This window comes from Mustela erminea, chromosome X (assembly GCF_009829155.1).
Source record: "Mustela erminea isolate mMusErm1 chromosome X, mMusErm1.Pri, whole genome shotgun sequence".
Lineage (NCBI taxonomy): Eukaryota > Metazoa > Chordata > Mammalia > Carnivora > Mustelidae > Mustela > Mustela erminea.
The window spans coordinates 16,332,464-16,350,336 of record NC_045635.1 but is presented as its reverse complement, the minus strand read 5'-3'; positions in this window follow the sequence as shown (position 1 = coordinate 16,350,336).

Sequence of the window (17,873 nt, the reverse complement as noted above, 5' to 3'; positions counted from 1 at the left end):
AGATGGCCCTTCTTTTCACAACATCTGTATCTTTGGAGTAAATACCCAGGAGTGCAATTGCAGGGTCATAGGGAAGTTCTATTTTTAATTTCTTGAGGGATCTCCACACTATTCTCCAAAGAGGCTGCACCAACTTGCATTCCCACCAACAGTGGAAGAGGGTTCCCCTTTCTCCACATCCTCTCCAACACATGTTGTTTCCTGTTTTGTTAATTTTTGCCATTCTAACTTGTGTAACATGATATCTCAATGTGGTTTTAATTTGAATCTCCCTGAGGGCTAGTGATGATGAACATTTTTTCATGTGTCTGATAGCCATTTGTATGTCTTGATTGGAGAAGTGCCTGTTCATATCTGTTTTTATGCCAGTACCATACTGTTTTGACTACTACAGCTTTATAATATAGCTTGAAACCAGGAAGTATGATACCATTTGCTCTATTTTTCTTTCTCAGAATTGCTTTGGCTATTAGGGATATTTTGTGGTTTCATACAAATTTTAAGATTGTTTTACTACTTCTGTAAAAAATGCCATTACAATCGTGACAGTGATTGTATTGAATCCATAGATGGCTTTGGATCGTCTGGGCATTTTAACAATATTAGTTCTTCCAATCCATATTGGGATACTTTTCCATTCATTTATAACTTTTTCTATTGCTTTCATCAATGTCTTGTAGTTTTCAGTGTAGAGAGCTTTCACCTCCTTGGTTAAATTTATTCCTAAATATTTTATTTTAATTTTTTAATGCTGTTGTGCATGGAATCATTTTATTTATTTCTCTTTCAGATGATCTGTTGTTAGTACATCAAAACACTGCTGATTTTGCATGTTAATTCTGTATCCTGCAACTTCATTGAGCTCACTGATAAGATCTAACAGGTTTTTGGTGGAGTCTTTAGGATTTTCATATATAAAATCATATCATCTACAAATGGAGACAATTTTACTTCTTTATTTCCAATTTTCATACCTTTTATTTTGTTTTCTTGTTTGATTTTTCCAGCTAGAATTCAGTACTATGTTGAATAGAATTTCTGACAGTAGGAATGCTAGTCCTGTTTCTGATGTTAGAGGAGAAGCTTTCAACCTTTTAGGATTGAGTACAATACACTTTATATATGGACTATTTTATGTTGAGGTACATTCCTTCTATATCTAATTTGTTAAGATTTTTTATCATGAGTGGATGTTGAATTTTTTCAAGTGCTTTTTCTGCATCTATTGAGATGATCATATGGTCTTTTTCTTTCATTTTATTGATGTGATATATCATATTCATTCTTTTGCAGATGTTGAGCCACCAATCTTGTATCCCAGGGATAAATCCCACTTCATCATGGCAAATGATCCTTTTAATATGCTGCTGAATTTGGTTTGCTAATATTTTATTGAAGAATTTTGCATCTTGGAGTGCCTGGGTGGCTTAGTCTGTTAAGTTGGTTCAGGTTATGATCCCAGGATCCTGGGATCAAGCCCTGCATTGGGCTCCTTGCTCAGCAAGCAAGGAACCTGCTTCTTTCCATCCCTCTGCCTGCTTCTCCTGCTCCCTCTGCCTGCAGTTCCCTCTCTCTCACCTCTCTCTCTCTATCTGTCAAAAAAATGAAATCTTTTTTTTAAAGTTAAAAAAAAGAAAAGAAAAGTCTTACTTCTTTATCCATTAGGCATATTCACCTGTAGTTTTCTTTTCTTCTAGTGTCATTTTCTGACTTGCTATTAAGGTAATGCTGGCCTCATAAAGTGCGTTTGAGAGTGTTTCCTCCTCTCTGATTTTTTTGGAAGATTTCAGAAGGGATTAGTGTTAATTCTTTAAATATTTGGTAGACTTCATCATTAAAGCCATCTGGTCCTGGGCTTTTCTTTGTTGGGAGATTTTTGATTACTGATTCAATCTCTGTAATAGTAATTTGTCTGTTCAGATTTTCTATTTATGATTCAGTTTTGGTGGGTCTTATGTTTCTAAGAATTTTCCCATTTCTTCTACATTGTCCAGTTTGTTGGCATATAGTTTTTCAGAGTAGCTTTTTATGATTCTTTGTATTTCAGTGGTTACAGCTGTAATGTCTTCTTTTCTATTTACACTTTTGTTGATTTAGGTCGTTTCTCTTTTTACCTTGGTAGCCCCACCTAAAAGTTTGTCAATTTTATCTTTTCAAAGAATTAACTCTTAGTTTTGTTAATTTTTTCTGTTACCTTCTGTTCTCTATTTCATTTATCTCTGCTCTTAAGTTTATAATTTCCTTTCTTCTGCTAACTTTAGGCTCAGTTTGTTCTTTTTCTAGTTCCTTGAGGCAGAGAGCTAGGCTGTTTATTTGAGATCTCTCTTGGGTTTTTTTGTTTGTGTGTTTTTGGTTTTGTTTTGGGGTTTGGGGTATTTTTTTTTTTTAGTAATCTCTACACCCAATATGGGGCTCAAACTCACAACATGGAGGTCAGAGTTCCATGCTCTTCCAATTGAGCCAGTCAGGCACCCATCTCTTGTTTTTTAATGTAGGTGTTTATTGCCACAAACTTCCCTCTTAGAATTGCTTTTGTTGTATCCCATAAGTTTGGGTTTGTCAGGTTTCCATTTTCATTTGTTTCAAGATACTTTTTTATTTCCCCTTCAATTTCTTCTTTAATTGTTGTTCAAGAGAGTGTTATTTTATTTCCATGAATTAATGAATTTTCCAATTTTACTCCTGTTACTGATTTCTATTTTCATTCCATTGTGGTCAGAGAAGACATCTGGTATAATTTCAACCTTCTTGAATTTGCTGAAACTTGTTTGTGTCTTAACATATGGTCTACCCTAGAAAATATTCCACTTGCACTTGAGAAGAATGTGTATTATGCTGCTGTTGGATAGAATGCTCTGTATGTGTCTGTTAAGTCCATTTGGCCTATAATGTTCAAATCCACTGTTTCCTTATTGATTCTCTGCCAGGATGATTTATCCATTATTGAGAGTAGGATATTAAAGTCCCCAATATTATTGTACTGCTGTTCATTTCTATTTTTAGCTCTGTTACTTTTTGGCTTTGTATATTTAGGCGCTCTGCTTTTGGGTGAATAAATATTTAGAATTGTAATTATCTTCTTGCTGGATTGACCCCTTTATCATTATATAAATATCTTCTTGGTCTTTTTTAACATGTTTAGTTTAAAACTTATTCTTCTGAGAAAAGTATAGTTATCTCCAGGCTTTTTTAGTTACCACTGGCTTTAAATATATTTTTGATGGTTATATTTATGATGAGAATGAGTAAATTGAATTCTAATCACTCCTAATATGCAGTCTCCACAGTAGACATATAAACAGGAAAACAGCCCTGGCTGGTGGAGTCCAAGATGTCTATCTATTGGCAAGCATTAGTCATCCCTTCTAACATAAGTTATTGTACAAATGATGTTGCTGGTTCAATTCTAATTAGAAAAGAACATTTGAAATGTAAGTTTAATTTTAAGCCACTCATGACTTAAGGGAAAGTCTTTTTTATCCATGGGACCAGTTTCCATAAGCAATTGTCATTACTGGGGAGTGGGAGAGGGGCAGTGTGATGACTCATTTTATGTGTCAACTAGTCTGTGCCATGGATTGCCCAGATATTTGATAAAAAATTATTCTATATGTGTCTGTGAGGGTGTTTCTAGATGAGATTAATATTTAAATCTGTAGACTGAGTAAAGCTGATTGGTTTCCTTAATGTGCACATATCTCAACCAACTGAATGAATAAATGAAGAGAACAAGAAAGGCAGAGTAAGAAGATACTCCTCCTGCCAGCCTACTGAGCTGGAACATCAATCTTTTCCTGCCTTTGATCTTGAACTAAAAATATGGCTTTTCTTGGGTTTTGAGCCTACCAGCTTTCAGACTGGCACTTACACTCTCAGCTCTCCTGGGTCTCTAGCTTGCCAACTGCACATCTTAGAACCTCTCAACCTTTATAATTACATGAGCCAGTTCCTTATTTTATGTGTATCCTATTGGTTCTGAAAAATCCTGACTAATACAGGCAGCAAGGGGTAAGGTTCATTTGGAGTTTTAGCAGTCTTTGAAAGGCACTTGGGAAATCTAAACCATGCCCTTGAAAAGTAAAGCTCCAGTTTGTTTTCCCCCACTTGTCTAGCTTCAAAACACCAGCGGCTATTAACATTGATCTGTCCAGACTGCGTTTATAAAGATCTGTAAACTGATCAGAGGGGAAATTAAATTAGACTGTAATTCTGCAGCACTCTGAAGAACATTAGCTTGCAAGAACACCCAGGAGAGCCAATTAGAACCATCATGGCCTGTCTGCCCATAGAATACAAATATGTTCTCTCTGGTTCCATGAGACCTGAAGTGCTACTTGGGTAGTGCTTGTCTCATTTGGAGGGTTAGTACTGCTTTGTCCAGAGGTACTGATCACATGTCCAGATTAGAAAATGCCTAAAGTAATCCTATTAGCAGAACTGGGCTAGGAAATAAAAGCCAGCTCAGTGATGCAGCTAAGGTTAATATTTAAAAAAAAAAAAAACTAGTAATATGAACTCCACTGGGGAAAAAGAACTGATCTCTGCCAATGGCCATTGGGAGAAGGAAAAGAAGTGAGAAAAAACCAGAAGGGCCAATAACTCTCAAAAAGGAAAACCCCCTCCTCACCTAAGTGAAGTTCATAGTTAATTTCTAAAACCCCAGATAAAAAAGGAAAGGGACAGTAACCTGTCCTGTGTCCAGCTTATGCAAAATGCTTGCACACATGGCTTTATTTCATCTTGACATCATCCCTCCCAATTTTACAAATAAGTAAAATGATGCTCAGAGAGTTTAGAATAACTGGCCAAGGTCCGTCAATAGAAAGTGAGGGTCCTTGATTTCTGATTCAGGTCTGCCAGAATCTAAACCCTCTGTTCATCACATCACACAATGTATATGTCTAAGGAAATGAATGAGATAAAGAGAAAGTAGAAAAGGCTTAGAACAGGCAAGGACGTTAAACCATTGCATTAAGGAAAAAAAAAAATCCTTATTTATTTATTTATTTATTTATCTTTTTATTTTATTTATTTATTTGACAGACAGAGATCACAAGTAGGCAAAGAGGCAAGCAGAAAGAGAGGAGGAAGCAGGCTCCCCACTGAGCAGAGAGCCCGATGCAGGGCTCGACCCCAGGACCCTGAGACCATGACCCAAGCCGAAGGCAGCGGCTCAACCCACCGAACCACCCAGGCGCCCCTGAAATGAGCCTCTTATAGGCAGCATATGGCTGGGGTTTTGCTTATTTATCCATTCCATCACCTTGTGACTATTTTTTAAGATTTTATTTATTTATTTGACAGAGAGAGAGATCACAAGTAGGCAGAGAGGCAGGCAGAGAGAGAGGAAGGGAAGCAGACACCCTGCTGAGCAGAGAGTCCAATGTGGGGCTGGATCCCAGGACCCTGAGATCATGACCTGAGCCGAAGGCAGAGGCTTTAACCCACTGAGCCACCCAGGTGCTGCCCACCTTGTGACTTTTGATTGAAGTGTTTACATGAAGTCTATTTACATTCAAAGTAATTACTGATAGGTATTTACTTATTGCCATTTTCTTATTTCTTTTGTAGTTGTTTTTGTAGTACTCTGTTCCTTTGTTCTTTTGCTTTCTTCTTTCAATTAGTTGGCTTTCTTTAGTCATATACTTGGATTCCTTTTTCTTTATTGTTTGGATCTCTATTATCAATTTTTGATTTGTAGTTACCACTCAGTTTGTATATAACATCATCTGCAGAAAGAAGTCTGTATTAAGTTGATGGTCAGTTAACTTTTGAACCCATTCTTTACTCCTCTCCCCCCACATTGTAGGTATATGGTGTCATACTTTACATCTTCTGTTTTGTTAGTTCCTTGACTGATTTTTACGAATATTTTATTTTTACTGCCCTTGTGCTTTCTACTTTTCTTACTCCTCCTTATGATCTTTCCTTTCCACTCAAAAAGTCCCCTTTTACATTTCTTATAAGGCTAGTTTATTGGTTGTGAATTCCTTTAATTTTTATCTTTCTGGGAAACTCTTTATCTCTCATTCTTTTCTGAATGATAGCCTGGCTGGATAGAGTATTCTTGGCTGCAGGTTTTTTCCTTTCAACAATTCAGACATATCATGCCACTTTCTTCTAGCCTGCAAAGTTTCTGCTGAAAAATCAGCTAATAGGCTTCTGAAATTTCCTTTGTACATAACTGTTTTCTCCTGTTGCTTTTAAAATTCTCTCTTTATCTCTACTTTTGTCATGTTAATTACTGTGTGTCTTGATGTGAACCTCCTTGGGTTTATTTTGTTGCAGGAATCTCTGTGTCTCCTGAATCTAAATTTCTGTTTCCCCAGATTCAGGAAGTTCTCAGCTATTATTTCTTATAAATTTTCTGTCTCTTTTTTCTCTCTTGTTCTTATTGGATCCCTATAAGGTGAATGTTATTACACTTGATGGTGTAGCTGAGTTTTCTAAGTCTATTTTCATTTTGTATTACTTTTTTTGCTCACATGTTCAGCTTGACTGATTTCTTTTACTCTGTCTTCAGGTCACTGATCCATTATTCTGCTTCCTCAAGCCTACTATTCATTCCCTCTAGAATTTTTTTTTTTGCAAGCATTTTTTTTATTAAATTTTATTCTATTTTTTCAGTGTTCCAGAATTCATTGTTTATGCACCACACCCAGTGCTCCATGCAATACATGCCCTCCTTAATACCCACCATCAGACTAAAAAAAAAATTCATTTATTGAGATCTTCATCTCTGATTGGTTCTGTTTTAGGTTTTCTTTCTTTTTGTTGGGGCCTCACTGAGGTCCACCACTCTTTTCTCAAGTTCAGTGAGTACTTTTATGACCATTAGTTTAAATTTTCTATCAGGTATATTATTTTTCTCAATCTTGTTTAGCTCTTTTTCCATAATTTTGTCTGATTCTTTCATTTGGGACATATTCTTCTGTTTCCTCATTTTATCTAGCTTTCTGTGTCTGTTTTTATGTTCGGAAAGTCAACTCATCTCCTTCTCTTGAAAATAGTGTCTTTATGAAAAAGAGGTCCTGTACTGCCCTTCAGTGCAATGTTCCCTCTTCACCAGAGCCTTGCTCTTCCAGGATATCTCCTTTGTGTACTACAAGCACCCTACTATTGTGATTGAGTCACATTTGCATGCAGTCCAGTTATCTGAAATGGCTCTATTTGCCTGTTGTGGGCAGAGTTTGGTCCCTGTGTTGTTAGAACGCTGGTGTGGGGCTGCCTTGGGCTTGAGTTGAGTCAAACCAGGCATTTGCCAGAGATGCAGTAGCACCAAACTTCACGGTGCTTCACCTGTTTCATACACTGAGAAGCTTTTCTTGGTTGGTGGGGCTGTAGTCAGACCAGCTATCTTCCCCGAGCCCACTGCTTGGGCTACAATCTGACTGATGTGTGTGGTTATTTTCCCTCTCTCTGGGACAGTCATTTTGGGGAGGTGCTGGCTCCTGTTGGGGATGTTTGCACAATTCCACATTTGTGGCACTCCTTTAGATGGGCTCTGGCCAAAACCCTATTGGAGAAGAAGATCTGCAGAGGGATGTGGTGGTGAGATGCTGTGTTATTAAGGTTTACATAGTCTGCTATGAGAGAAGACATGGACTGGAGGCTCAGCTGGACAGGGCATATCCTCAGGAGAATGTGTGGGTGGGGTGCACTGTTAGCAAGTTAGATAGTGAGTGCTGGTGTCACAGTGATTCCTGCAGGTGGGCATGTGTTGAGGCTAGGGAATGGGAGATGGAAATGGCTCAAGCAGGCTCCTTTGTTCCTCTAGAAGTTTCCCAACAATCCCTGCCCTCCAGCACACACTGTATATTAGTAAACAAATCTCCCTTCTGTATGCCCCAGGCTTTTTTCAAACTTCTGCTTCTATGCTATATCTCTGTGGCTCTTTGTTGTTGTCCCTTTAAGGGTGAGACTCAGTTTCTTCTCACCCTTCTGGCTCTTCCAGAGCCAGGCTTACTGATTTTTAAAATTCCAGGTTTTCAGTCTTGCTGATTATAAGAACTTGTGAAATTCAGCCTCCTGGTTTTCAAAGCCAAATGTTATGGGGAGTTGTCTTCCCCATTATAGTTCCTTGCAGTGAGAGTCTGCTTGTCTCCTCTCTCTGCACCTATGGCGTTCCTCCCTCCTGCAGATAGTCTCCTGGGTCTGTTTAGTTTCTGACTTTATCTCTCTTTCCTTTCCTCTTGATGCAGCCTCTTCTCAACATTTAGCTGTGGAGAGTTTGTTCTGTCAGTCCTCAGGTCATTTTCTGGGTCATTTACACTGATGTGTTATCTAATTGTATCCATAAGAAGATTTGGGCTTAGGGTTCTTCTACACTGCCATCTTCCCTTGTGTCTGTGAGAACACCTTTTCTTAAATTTCCTCTTCTAGGAAACAAGATCAGCAGTCTCTAAGATATTGAATAAAGCTAAAAGAAATGTAGTAGCAGCCTCCTTTGTGTTGTTTTCTTTCTAAACTTTAAGTCACAAATTTAGGTTCTTTTTCTATTTGTTTTTGTTCTGTTATATTTTCTTTTTTTAAAGATTTATTTATTTACTGAGAGAGGGAAAGAGAGAGAATGTGAGTGGGGGTAGGGGCAGAGGGAGAGAACCTTCAAGCAGATTCCCCACTGAGCATGGAACCCTAGGTCAGGGCTCAATCCATGACCCATGAGATCGTGACCTGAGCCAAAACCAGGAGCTTGATGCTTAACCAACTGAGCCACGCAAGCACCCCTGTTGGGTTATATTTCCACTTTAAAGTGTGCCCCAGGACCTTGCCACTTGCAGTGTGATCTTTGGATCAGCAATATCAGTATCATCTGGGAGTGTGTAGAAATGGAGAATCTCAAGCCCTAGTCCAGACCACTAAATAAGAATCTGTATTTTAATATGATGAGCAGGTGATTCCTACACCTTATGTTTTCATATATCTGAGGGCTTACTAATGGAGATTATTTATGCCACATGATCTCCTTGCTTTAAGTCAGGGACTTTTATTCTATGGGAAAGCAGGTGACTTCTTTGCCTTAAAACTTAAGCTTAATCATTTTGGGCACTCTTGTGATCTCATGACCCCAAATTAAGTGGTCCTAGTTTCATAACTTAAGGAAACATGACAACTTTCCCATATTCAGAATCCCCTCACTGAACTTTGGCCCCATCCCTTCTACTCTTTCTGCTCCAGGTTGAGTCAGGGCTGTTTGGTTTTGCAAAAGTGGTCTAGGAGGGATCTTTGAATGGTGTGAAAGATACAGAGTTCTAGAGGACAATTTCCATGTATAGATTTAGACCACAATCATTATAGCATATGTTGACAGTGCTGTGCCCATATCATTTTCATGCACACCTCTTCCTAGTAGACATGCTTTCCCTACCAACAGTCAGCACATGTGTCTTTGTTAGACAACTACCCTCTGGCTGTCAGAATCTGTCTTGGCTATGTGCACAAAAAGCCAGAAGTGCCTGAGGATTTACTGCACTCCATAGCCCCTAACCTATGTTTACTTTGTAAAGAAGACAAATACTCAAGCACTCTTGGACTTGGAGTTGGTTGGACAAATCTGAAGTGTGACCTGTGAACTATTTTCAGAATTTTTTCTGTGGCATATTGCTACAACAGTTTCTTGACTTCCTTTCCTTCCACTCCTGGAAGGAGTGGTCTTTTTCTAGAAACATGTCCTACGAAATCATTGTCACATGAATATGTGTCTCAGACTCTGCTTCTCAGGAACTCAACCTAAAATCCTCACATTTCATGGCCTCCTTTGTTATGTTCTATGGTTTGTAAGCTGATATGGAATGTATTATTTCTGTGTATTTATTAAACACCTTCTCTGTACCAGGTACTGAGCTTGGGGTGGAAATAGAGTGGTAGTAATGCCTGGGTGAACCTGAAAAACTGGGAGTTTGACAGAAAAAGGGACTGCAGACAGGAAGGACAAAAGAAAAGCCAAGCAAGTTAAACTGTCCTGAAAATCAAGCATGATGAGCACTGGGTATTATATGTGACTAATGAATCATTGAACATTATATCAAAAACTAAAGATGTACTATATGTTGGCTAATTGAATTTAAATTTAAAATAGGGGGGAAAAGAAAGTGAAGCATGAAGTCAAAGTAAGGAGTGGGAAGAAGTAGGATAAAGATGTAGACAAAGGGATATAACACAGGGCCTTGAATGCCATGTTAAAATATGTGGCCATCTCATTGCAGTTTTGATTTGTATTTCCCTGATGATCAATGATGTTGAGCATCTTTTAATGTGTCTATCAGCCATCTGGGTATCTTCTTTGGGAAAATGCCTATTCATGTCTTCTGCCTCTTTCTTAACTGGGTTATTTGGGTTTCAGGTGTTCAGTTTTACAAGATCTTTACAGATTTTGGATACCAACCCTTTAACAGATAAGTCATTTGTAAATATCCTTTCCCATTCCAAAGGTTGCATTTTAGTTTTGTTGATTGTTTCCTACACTATACAGAAACTTCTTATCTTGATGACGCCCCAATAGTTCATTTTGGTTTTGTTTCTCTTGCCTCTGGTAAGAAGTTGCTGTGGCTTAGGTCAGAGAGTTTGCTGCCTGTGTTCCCTCTAGTCTTTTGATGGTTTTGTGTCTCATATTTAGCTCTTTCATCCATTTTGAATTTATTTTTGTGTATGATGTCAGAATGTGGTCCAGTTTCATTCTTCTATGTGTTGCTGTCCAGTTTTACCAATGCCATTTGCAGAAGAGATTGTCTTTTTTCCACTAGGTATTCTTTCTTGCTTTGTTGAAGATTAGCTGACCATGTAGTTATGGGTCCATTTCTGGGCTTTGTCTTCTGTTCCATTGATCTATGTGTCAGTTTTTGTGCCAGTACCATACTGTCTTGATGACTACAGCTTTATAATAAAATTTGAAGTCTGAAATTCTGATGTCTCCAGCTTTCCTTTCCCTTTCAGGTTTGCTTTGGCTATTCAAGGTCTTTTGTGGTTACATACAAATTTTAGGATTCTTTCTTCTAGCTCTGTCAGAATGGCTTAAATCAACAAGGGAATCAACAGATGTTGGTGAGACTGTGGGAAAAAGGGAACCCTCTTATACTCTTGGTGGACATGCAAACTGGTACAGCCACTCTGGAAAACAGTATGGAGGTTCCTCAAAAAGTTAAAAATAGGTCTACCCTACGACCCAGCAATTTCACTACTAAGTGTTTACCTAAATGATAAATAAAATACTGATTCAAAGGGATACCTGCACTCCGATGTTTATAGCAACATTGTCAACAATAGCCAATTTATGCAAAGAGCCCAAATGTCCATTGACTGATAAATGGTTAAAGAAGTGGTATTATATATAAATATATAAATGGAATATTATTCAACCGTCTAAAAGAATGAAATCTTGTCATTTGCAACAATGAGGATGGAGTTAGGGTATACTATGCTAAGTGAAATAAGTCAGTAAGAGAAAGACAAATACCATATGACTTCACTCATATGTAGAATTTAAGAAACAAAACATGAATATAGGGGAAAGAAAAAAAAGAGAGAGGCAAGCCATAAGAGAGACTCTTAATTATAGAGAACAAACTGAGTATTAATGGAAGGGAGGTGGGCAGAGGATGAGCTAACTGGGTAATGGGAATCACTAAATTCTACTCCTGAATCTAATATTATACTATATGTTAACTAACTAGAATTTAAATAAAAACCTGAAACAAACAAATAAATAAATGGACATCATCAGAGGTGATCTGTTAAAGGGTTAGGTTTAAGCACAGAATAGAACAATAGAGACAGATTTTCATTTGAGTAGGCCACCCTGCCAACAGTATTGATGACCAGACTTAAGAAAGACCAGTCAAGAGACCAATAGCAATCTAGATTTGAGATCACTAGGAGGAAGGAATAGATTCAAAATTGCTGAGACTTAAATGTTCTCTCCACAAAAAAGAAATGGTAATTATTTGATGTGATAGCAGTGTCAGCTAAAACTGTCATAGTAATTACATTGCAATATATAAATATTTCACCTCAACGTGCTGTATGCCCTAAACTTATACAATGTTATATGTCAATTATATCTCAAAAACAGAAATAAATATTTAGAAAGAAAGTCATTATATCTGAAAAGTAATATGATTTATCTCCAAGTATGTGATATACAGAAAGCATTAGCTTTTATATTGGACCACAGACATTCACCGCTGTTCTTGAGCTCTCATCCTGAACAATCTAAGGCTCACAAGGAATTTTCTCAAGACTTGAGATCTGCAAGACTTTTGATGGCAGATGAACCTAGAAGCACAAAACTTAGATCGCAGATCTTAAATAATAAGAGATAGTGCCAGATTTGTGAGTAGGCTCTCGCTTCCCCAATAAAAGAAAAAAGAGACCTGCAGTAAGCCACACCAAGTAAGAAGAAAAGTCAAACACCTGAAATAATAATATGAAGTAAACAAGTATCAAGAAGATTAGAAAATGACATGTTGAAATAAAAGATGCCCCCCCCAAATAACTGCTAATTCATTTGCACTGTGAATTATCATGCTTTAAATAAAGATTTTTAAAACTGCCAGATTGTCCTACAACTAGAAGTCATCATGAAGAGATCGCATCACCTATTCCTGTCTTAGCAGAATGTGTACCTCGCAATAATTGTTCGGAGTTTTTACAAACTGATTTTTTCCCACCTATTAGTCATCAGTGCTAACACTTTCCTGTAGCACCTTAATATCAAACTAAATCAGACAGGACCAAAGGAGTTAGAGCAGTTATTCTCAATCTTTACCACACAGTAGAATCACCAGAGAGCTACAAAAAGGTACTGATGCCTGTAGTACAATCCAGATTTAATTGATCTGGGACTTTGGACATCAGGATCTTTTTTAACTCCTGGTTGATTCTGATGTGCAGATAGAATTAAGAATCACTGCTTAGGACACTGGTCCCAAAAATGACCCTAGCTGGAAAACAGCAGTAAGTACCCTTTTTTCCATTCCCCGGCATCCCTATAGAGTCTGAGTGGAGGGTAGCACCCACTTTTTGCATATGCTAACAGCAAGAATACTGGAAATATCACTTCAGTTTATTTACTGTCCAGCTCCTTGGGTGTCCTAGATTTAAATGAGAGAGACACATAGTATGTGTAACTTTCTTCAGTAAGGAAGGGGTCTGTCAGTGAAGTGGACACATTTCCAACACCAGAAGGGATCTCAGTGCCTTTTTTGCTGCACATTGAAAATCTAACAGTGTGAGCTGTTTTATCTTGAAGAAATTACCTCATTGAATTTTGGAAGGAAAAAAATCACTGGAGATTACACTTAATAATAACACACAAAAATGTAAAATATGAAAATTAAATAAGGAATTATATATATACATTCTGGCAGAGTGAGAAAGTTGTAGCTAAATATAGCCTTAATATCTGTAAAGGTGGCAAAATTGAAGGATGATGCTTATGATTACGTGATAATAATGAAAAGCTCTTCAAATGATTGAATACTTGGGTTTCAATGGAAAAAAAGAGTCTCTTTCAGAAGTAAGGGGGTAAAAGAGCCTAGGAATTCTAAGTCTAAAGGGACTGTAACCCAAAGCCAAATCTCGAGGTATAAGGGCTAAATTTTAAGGAGTACTATATGTGTGCAAAGTGCTGTGTGAAACATTTTATTTGCACAGTGTACCTAGAAGGTAGATAGTACTAATTCATTCTGATGATACTATATAGAGACAATAAGTTTCTTCTTCATAGAGTTTTGTGAGGATTAAATTAGTTAATATACAAAAGTACTTAGAAGGCTTAGAAGGGTGAACAGCATATTATCTGTTTTAATTATTATGGCTTGTTATCCTGAAGATCAGAGAAAAAGGAATTTTTTTCAAAGAAGACAAAGCTATGATATAAACAAGAAAAGAAACCAAGAATAAACCAGAAACTTTGAGGAAATATTAGAAAATTGAAGTGAGTTAAAGCCAGGCCAGTGAGAGAGACTGAGCAGGGGAGCCATAACCCAAAACATCAGCAGGAGGAGCAACCTTTTGCAAGGGTGATCCAGAGGAACTAAAATCTAGAGGGGGCACCCACAAAGATCAAGCATGGGCCTGGAAGGATGAATATAGCTGGTCAGTGACAGTACCACAGGGAAGAGATATCACAGATTTATGGCACCCCGTCAACATTCAGAACTGAACTCTAGAAGAAGACTTACCTGTCCTGGCTTCTGGTTTAAGTATGAGGACCTAAGAAAAAAAGCAAAATAGAGTGTGAGGAAAAATCCAAATTCCCCAAAACAGATGTGAAGACAATAAAGCCAATCAAAGCATTGGTTCCCAGAAGGGAAGTAACTAAATCCCTTCACTACCCAAGTAAATCCTCCCTCGTTTGGCAAGTGGGAGGGTTCCCCACTGACCAGGCCACCTGACCAATGCCCAAAAGTGCATGTGAAAACTGGATGTAAGGAATGGTTTTCTAAGATAGTATAATTTTCCCCAAACTGACAACAAAATTTATAGAGATCTCTAGGTAGAAAAAGATTTCCAATTTGTCAACTGAGCACTAGACTTAGTTGATGTTACAGAAGAATAAAGATCTAAAGAACAGACAACTGTTTTTTTTAACCCACTGCATAGAAAAACAAGGAAATTTCTCATGTTCTTTTTATAAACAAAGCCAAACATAGATATCAAAATCCAACAAAGATTACACAAAAAAGAAAACTAGAACCCAATCTCATAGGTGATAATGAAAAATTCTAAGTGAAATATTAGTACATGGTTTCCAGCAGGATACTTCCCCATTACTAATTAGGGTTTTATGCCTGGGATATGGAAAATATATTAAAATAATCCACCTCATTAACTCATGTAATACTTCCTGTGTGCTAGGTGTTGTTCTAAGTACTCTACATACATCAATTTATTTCATCCTCAGTAAAACTGTTAGGAGGTAGGCACTATTTTTGTCATGATTTAGAGAGAACAAAACAGACACAGAGGCTTAAGTGATTTCCCCAAGGTTATACAGCTAGAGAGCGGCAGAGCTGGAATTTGAACATAAGCAAGGTGGCTCAGAGCCTGTGTACTTCTCCACAGTGCTATATTGCATCTTGTTAAAGGAATATAGGAAAATGTTATTATATCATCTGCATAGATGCATTTGGGGAAAATCACCCTCCATCAAGAAATTATTTTTTCTTTAAAAAGAAAAAATATATTTTTATTGTGGCAAAATATACATAACATAAAACATACCAGCTTAACCATTTTTAAGTGTGTAAGTCAATAGCATAAGTATATTCACAATTCTGTGTAGCCCACCACCACCAGCTATCTCTAGACATTTTTGCCAGGAATTTTTAAACTCTTAATAATAGGAATAGATGGGAAATTTCTTGACCGTATTAAATATATATATACATGCAGAACAATAAAAGGATTGCCATTTGAGTCACAAACAAAACAAGGGTGTCTACTCTTATAGACCATTGCTCTGGAGGCACTGACAACACAAAAATAGACAAGAGAGTTAAATTAGAGGTATAAAATTTATAAGTCTAATATTATCATATTTATGGCTGATATCAGGATACACTTTTGAAATATAAGAGAACCAACTGAAAAACATTTATATATAATAATAGAATGCAATAATGTGGCTGGGTATAAAAATGTACACAATTATCACATTTACAAACTATAGGCAATTAAAAGAAATGGGAAAATATCTCAAGTTACAGTAGTCATACATACATGCAAAATACCTAGAAATGAACATAATAGGAGATGTAATGGAAAACTTTCAAATATCAGTGGGAAGTGCAGAAGGAAGTGTGGGAAATGCAAAGACAAACCATATTTCATGATTAGTAGGGTGTGTTGTAACAAAAATGTCAATTTTCCCTAAGTAATGTAGTCTCATTAAGAATAATAACAGAAATTTTATTTGCAACTCACAAACAGATTCTAAATTTCACTTGGAAAAAATAAGGCAAGATTACATACAAAAACTCAGAAAACAGACACAAATAAGAAGGAAATAGCACTACCAGATATTAAAATATATTATAGAGATAAAACAATTTAAAAATCAATAGAGAATAATAGAAGTAAACTACATATGAAAATTCATTTTTGATAAAAGTAATAGTTTATATCCATGGAAAAGAGATGGATTATTCTGAATTTTAATTAAACTGGGTAGCCATCTAAAAACTAAAAATTTGATTCATACCTAACATCTTATACCAAGGTAAATTCTGACTTGAAAAGATTTATTTTATTTTATTTTATTTTCAGCGTTCTAAACATCATTGTTTATGCACCACACCCAGTGCTCCATGCAATAAGTCCCCTCCTTAATACCCACCACCAGGCTCACCCAATCCCCCACCCACCCTCCAAAACCTTCAGTTTGTTTCTCAGTCCACAGTCTCTCATGGTTTGTCTCCCCCTCCAATTTCCCCAACTCACTTCTCCTCTCCATCTCCCAATATCCTCCATGTTATTCCTTATGCTCCACAAGTAAGTGAAACCATATGATAATTGACTCTCTCTGCTTGACTTATTTCACACAGCATAATCTCCTCTAGTCCCATCCATGTTGATACAAAAGTTGGGTATTCATCCTTTCTGATGGAGGCATAATACTCCGTTGTATATATGAACCATATCTTCTTTATCCACTCATCTGTTGAAGGGCATCTTGGTTATTTCCACAGTTTGGAGACCATGGCCATTGCTGCTATGAACATTGGGGTACAGATGGCCCTTCTTTTCACTACATCTGTATCTTTGGGATAAATACCCAGTAGTGCAATTTCAGGGTCATAGGGAAGTTCTATTTTTAATTTCTTGCGGAATCTCCACACTGTTCTCCAAAGTGGCTGCACCAACTTGCATTCCCACCAAGAGTGTAAGAGCATTCCCCTTTCTCCACATTGTCTCCAAAACTTGTTGTTTACTGTCTTGTTAATTTACACCTAACTGGTGTAAGGTGGTATCTTAATGTTTTGATTTGAATCTCCCTGATAGCTAATGATGATGAACATTTTTTCATGTGTCTGTTAGCCATTTGTATGTCTTCATTGGAGAAGTATCTGTTCATGTCTTCTGCCAATTTTTTTACATGATTATCTGTTTTGTGTGTGTCGAGTTTGAGGAGTTCTTTATTTATCTTGGATATCAGCCCTTTGTCTGTACTGTCATTTGTGAATATCTTCTCCCATTCCAGGAGAATGGGTTGCTTCTTTGTTTTCTTGACTGTTTTCTTTGCTGTGCAGAAACTTTTGATCTTGATGAAGTCCCAAAAGTTCATTTTCGCTTTCATTTCCTTTGCCTTTGGGGACATGTCTTGAAAGAAGTTGCTGTGGCCAGTGTCAAAGAGGTTACTGCCTATGTTCTCCTCTAGGATTTTGATAGATCATTAGAAGTTATTGTCAATAGTTATATGCCAATAAGTTAAGCAACCTAGATGAAATGGATGCATTCCTGGAAACCTATAAACTTCCAAAACTGAATCAGGAAGAAATTGACAAACTGAATAGACCATATCTTGTAACGAGACGGAAGCAGTGATCAAAAACCTCCCAAAGAGACAAGAGCCCCGGACCTGACAGGTTCCCTGGAGAAGTCTACCAAACATTCAAAGAAGAAAGAATACCTATTCTCCTTAAGATGTTTCAAAAAATAGAAACAGAAGGAAAACTTCCAGACTCTTTTTATGAAGCCAGCAATACCCCGAACCCCAAACCAGGCAAGGACCCCACCAAAAAGGAGAATTTCAGACAAATATCCCTGATGAATATGGATGCCAAGATTCTTAACAAGATCCTAGCTAATAGGGTCCAACAGTACATTAAAAAGATTACCCACTATGACCAGTATTTATCCTTTGGATGTAAAGG